Consider the following 6,000-nt stretch of genomic DNA (forward strand, 5'->3'; position numbering starts at 1 on the left):
ATGGCCCATATCTTGCAACCAGTTCTTAAATAGAACTTGTAGTGAATTTCAATAAAGACTTTTGCTTAAAAGTCAACAGCACAGCATGGTTCAGGGAAATTACAAGGCTGCAAGCAAAAATGTTAGTTTATTTTTCCTTTTCARAATACCTTGTGTTTGGTTCTATAAAATAAGATTATTACCTTGCACTGATTCAAATCAATATGGCATCAGAATTGGATCTTGSAGCTCTCAGTAACATGCCTAAGCTTTAGTGACAGTAAAATTAAATAACTTTTAATTAACACAGATTGAGAGCATGTGAGAGATATGTATCCCTGTGTTTCTTTCAAAGAAATCTTCCTTTTAGAAAGAATGGAGCTAAGCCAAATTGCTGCCAGTGCAGCCTTTATATTCATTATAAATTGCAAACTCCTTTTTTTCCTGTCCCGACAGAAGAAGCARCTACTTTGCAGTGTAGAATTTGCCAAGTCATAACTGAATTCCATTCACCAGCGCTGCTACCTATGTYCACAAGTAGAAAACAGGAATGTTTTTTGAGGAGATGGTCGGTGTTTCAAAGGAGATGGTCAGTACCTGAGCTGTGAGATAGCACTGAGGGCAAATTTCGTCTTACGTACTGGGGAAATGAAGAAGTTGACAAGAGGCAAGTGAAACTAATGAGTGACTTATCTTGCAAGGACTAAAGAAAATTAAGAAGGAAAAATGTTCTCTTTCTTCCTTTAATTTTCAAGCTGTTATGAAATGAGTGCCAGAAGTGTTGCTATACACTCCAACATCTGAGTCACCATTTCTGATAGATGATGGAGGCAGAACTGGATGATGTGATCCAGTCATGTGCTGCCACAAAATGAGTGTGAAATTTGGACATTTCTCTCATTTTTTGTATCTCTCAGCTTCATGTCCTATTTGTGACTGCCAGCATCTAGGACAGAGAGGCAGCTGCTCTTAGAGGTCAGGTTTCTTCATCACCTTGTGATATGGACCAAAATGTGATTTCCTTAGCATGGGTGAGATAAAATGGAGAGAGCAGAGCTCCTTAACCTTGCTGGGAAAATGGTCCAATGGCAACCACACTGCTGGAAAAGGGTGTTGTGTGCATGCACAAAAGTTGAATGATGAGGTGGGGCACARTGTGTATGATAAAGATGAGGTCAATAGTCAATTTTAGATGCAAAAAAATAATATCAGTTTGCAATGTGTAGGAAAGACTGTTTTCTCATTCCTTTTAGGCTTTAAACCTAATCCTGGGTTTGCTAATTTAATAGACCATATTCTTAGGGGACACTCTAAGCAGTTTCCTGTGCTCATACTATGAAGAAGGGATGTAATCTAGCTGCAAATGCTCACCGAGGAGTCCTACTGTGGTAAGAGAACTCTCTGCTGGCTATTGTCAAGCCAAATGTGGGTCTACACTTCTGGTACCTTCTTATAGCTCTGCAGAGACAACATAACAGTGATGTGAGAAGAGAGAAGGTCCCTGCCTACCACACTGCACTTATCATCTGTCAAAATGGGGCCAGCTGAGGATGGTGTATTCCAGGAGCAATGAGTTTGGGCATGTGAGAGTAAATTATACGGTAATTTCAGTGTCCCAGCTGCCCTAGTGCAGCTGCCAGTGATGTACTTTTGTGCTGTGGTAGAAGTGAGGTAGCCTGAAGCTGTGAGCTGCCTTAGATAAGCCATGTGGGAAGCTGGTGGCCCAGCTTTTTCCCACAACGTGCTTTAGGAAGCTCACACTTTACCTGCAGTATGGCGCCAGCTCCAAACTATGCCAGGAATCCCACAGAACTGGAGGTTTCCCTCACAGCCCTTCCCACTTTCGACAGCAAAGAGGAAGGGGCCTGGGGAGTTTTTCCCTGCTTTTAGCTCTGTTCCAGAATACCGTTTGGAGATGAAGGAAGCAACAGTGGGAAAAATATTCCTACTCATATTTTGATGGKTTTTTTTCCTTCTTTCCCAGTAAGGCAGTTATTTGATAACACCACTGGCTTGAATCCACCTAACGAAACTGCTTAAAGATGAGCTGCTTTAAATACTTGACACAGTACTGTGCAGTATATGCAAAGAAATGCATATTATATAATGACTGGTATCTATATAGACAGAGCATCAGACTGTAAAACTATTGGTAGCATAAGACAAGATCATAACATTTCTGTTTCCATCAAAAATATTTTAGATTTTTGTGATACTTCATTTCTGAAACAATTTTCTGTTGACTCCATGCAAATGAACACTCCATAAAAAAATCTGTTACACACATTTTCAAGGCTCYGGTAAGCACATTAAATAGTACAATGTACAGGAAAGTTTACTTCACAGAAAATAAGATAAATAGTGGTCCAGGAAAAATAGAGGTAAGGGGRCTCTGTGTGTTCTAAAGCTGCTCAAAATCACATGCTTTCAGATGTCACAAAGATATTTTTCCTGTAGTAGTCATATAAGAGATGAATATTTATGTCTTAAAAATTATTTTTAAAATATATTGGTGCAAATGTTTTCTTTTATTATTATTAYTTCATTTTCTTTGAAGTCTGGAGTGCAAGTATGAATTTACATTTGCAGATATGCTTCACTGCCCACGCTTATAGCAGGCCGGTAACTATCTGTTAAATCGAGTCCAGAATCCGAGCATTTCTGTTAGCTCTGAAAGTCGTGTTTACTAACTTAGGCACTGCCCTTTTGGAATGTGGTGGATGAAGTGAAACTTCGTTGGAGCCCACCAGCTTGGCTTGCAAGTAGAGAAGCACCTGCCTTCCAAAAGACATAATTTCAAAACACTCTGTGAAACCCCTTTACCTTTGGCAGAAAATGGATGATGTGATGTTCTCCACTGTCACRTAGGTTGCCCTAATTCAGTGAAGCATCTCTGTTCCCATGTGGAGGCACTCTTACTCCTCCAAAGTGTAACTTCATTTTGTCCTGAATATTATCTATGTTCCCTCTCCATAGGTTTGAGTCAGTAATAGGAACAAAGAGAGAGAGCCATCTTGTGGAAGATCACTTTACTATCTCGTAGTTTTAGGTACCAGGCACTTCAGAAGCTAGTTCTGGAGACCTTATTTTTGCAATAAGAGACCTCAATTACAAGTGAGTGTCCTATATTATTTATACAGATGTGTCAGTTTCYGCACAAAGCAAGTTAAGTGAGCAGGGAATGATACCATTCCAACATTTGCCTGCTGGCACTTGATATGTGTGAACAGCATGTTTTTTGCCCCATCTTGAACTACATAATCAGCAGTTTCTTATCTTCTTTCCATATTGCTTCTGTGCACAATTTAGATATTAAATATATATCTTGATTTGCTTTGTAACAGACTGCAAATGAAGTTTCACTGCCTCATCTTGGAAATGTGCAGTGAAAGTAGAGTTGAAAATAATATTTTTCCCTTCATTGTTACTGCTTTCAGTTGAATAATTGCACAATTCTTACAGACTACAGAAAACATTAAAAAGCTGTTCTCATCTACAGGTTCCAGCCTGAGATGYGCAAAATGCTTGTAATGAAGCTGCAAACCATGTGAAAGCAGTGACAAGATCCTTTGTGTAGCAGAGAGGGGCTCCCGCTTCAAGCAGAAGAAAGAGAGCAGAGGGCATGTTTCTGATAAGAGCGGATGATGKGGGTCTAGGAAGGTCTGTGCTCTTGATAAAGTGAAAATGAAAGTGATGCCTGATGTTSCAGCTTCCCCTCCTGAGTTAAGGGGCTGAGCTCTACTCTTCAACCCCTGTATGAGGTAAGGGTCAGCAATTAGCACAAGACTATCTGGTACCTTAAATGATGTAGGCAACAGGTGCTCTGAGGGTGTCAAATTTCCTGTTAATCAAAAGTGTCTATCCTTTTAAAAATGATTGATTTCTTTATCAATGGGAAACTTAGTTTTGATTTAAATTCTTTAAAGATGTTCCCCCCCCCTCCCCCCAGCCTTATTTTGCAAAGGATTTGTGAGATACGAAATACGGGAGATCAAATTTAATCCAGTCTAATGTGATACTTTCATAGGTCAATAWTAAATTAATGTTTGGAGATTTTATTATTTTGCATCCAGAATAATGGCAYGTTTTAAATTTTGTTTGAGGAAATGAGCAGAGTGTTTGGGGTTTTAATCTGTTTTGGTTTTCTCCATGAGCAGTCTTTGTTGTATTTGAGTATTTGTAATACTTGAYTCAAAGTCAATTTTAWTTGGAAGGTGTATCTCTATAATGTRTCACACTCAAGATTTAGGAAACYAGACTGAGCTACATTAAATGCTTGCTATTATTAGCAAGAATGTATGTTTGTAAAATGTTATGAATGAAATATGTGAATATATGTTTCTGAAATAACCAATTCAATAGCTGTTGCATAGAATTGGCAAATCTGCAACCATGTCATAATGTTGATTTAAAAATGAAATCTGCCATAACATTGGCAGACTGCTACTCTTCCATCTCAAAAYACAGATTAGCCATTTAAGTGAAAGAAGCTTTTTCTACCAAATGATATRACATTTCCCTTTCTTAAAAAAGCCAAGCTGAAAACAAAACCCATACCAAATGGAAAAGATGTTAAAATTACCAAATTATGATAGCATTATAGAATTATAGAATATTCTGAGTTGGAAGAGACCCACAAGGATCATCAAAGTCCTACTCCTGGCCCTGCACAGCACCATCCTCAAGAGCCACACCATGTACCTAAGAGCATTGTCCAAACTGTTCTTGAGCTCTGTCAGACTTGGTGCTGTGATCACTTCCCTGGGGAGCTGTTCCAGGGTCCAGTCACCCTCTGGGTGAAGAACCTTTTTCTAATATCCAACCTAAACCTCCCCTGACACAACTTCAGGCCATTCCCTGGAGTTTTGTCATTGTCACCACAGGGCACAGATCAGTGCCTGCCCCTCCTGTTCCCCTCACAAGGAAGCTGTAACTGCAATGAGGTCTCCCCTCAGTCTCCTCCGGGCTGAACAGACCAAGTGCCCTCAGCTGCTCCTCACAGCTTCCCCTCAAGGCCCTTCTCCATATTCACCGCCCTCCTTTGGATGCTCTCTAATAGTTTCATGTCTYTCTTACATTGTGGTGCCCAAACTGCCCCCAGCACTCGAGGTGAGGCTGCCCCAGGGCAGAGCAGAGCGGCACAATCCCCTCCCCTGCCCGGTTGTGATGCTGTGCCTAATGCCCCCCAGGACACGACTGTCCCTCCTCGCTGCCAGGGCACTGCTGGCTCWCATTCAACTTTCCATCGACCAGGACCCCCAGGTGCCCTTCTGTGGTTTTCCTCTCCAGCCTCCCATTCTCCAGTCTGTAATTCCAGAGYTGCCCCATCCCAGGTGCAGAATCTGGCACTTGGCTTTGTTAAGCTGCATACAACCAGTGATTTTCCACCCTCTAAATTGTCAAGGTCTCTCCGCAGGATTTCTCTACCTTTAAAGAAGTTAACATCTTCTCCCACTTTAGTACCATTGGCAAATTTATTTGCTTTTCTTTCGAGTCCGGTGTCTGGCTCATGTATGGTAATTGATGGGTCAGCCCTGAGCAGACTTGCTCCATCAGTAACACCGTTCTAGGACGCAGCATTCCCTTCAGCTTGATGGATACTGCTCTGTAGCTTTGCTCAGCAATGCTAAAGGACCCCCTGCCCTTTTGCCACAGATCCTCTCCCGGACAATGACTGCTGTAACTGAAAATACCCCAAATCTCCCAGCTGTTTTCCTATGTAGAATGTCTTTAAAAACAATTGAAAACAAAGGACAATGCTGCATTGCACTCTGGCTTTTTCTGATCTGTCATTAGAAACTCAAAGGTGTGTGTGTGTGTGTGTGTGTGAAGCTGTAAATGTCATTACCTATTTCTCATGAATATTTCAGATTCCGAAATTTACAGGCTATTGTTCTCTTAAGCAAAACATGTTGTTTCTGGATATATGAGTAATGAGTGATACAGGAAGCTTCAGTAAGATGAAATAAATCTATTCTGAATGTGAAGTACTGTGTAGGCTGCTTTTGCCTTATTTTGGTT

The sequence above is a fragment of the Malurus melanocephalus genome, unplaced genomic scaffold, assembly GCF_030028575.1.
Source record: "Malurus melanocephalus ecotype Western Australia unplaced genomic scaffold, MMel_1.1 scaffold_328, whole genome shotgun sequence".
Classification (NCBI taxonomy): Eukaryota; Metazoa; Chordata; class Aves; order Passeriformes; family Maluridae; genus Malurus; species Malurus melanocephalus.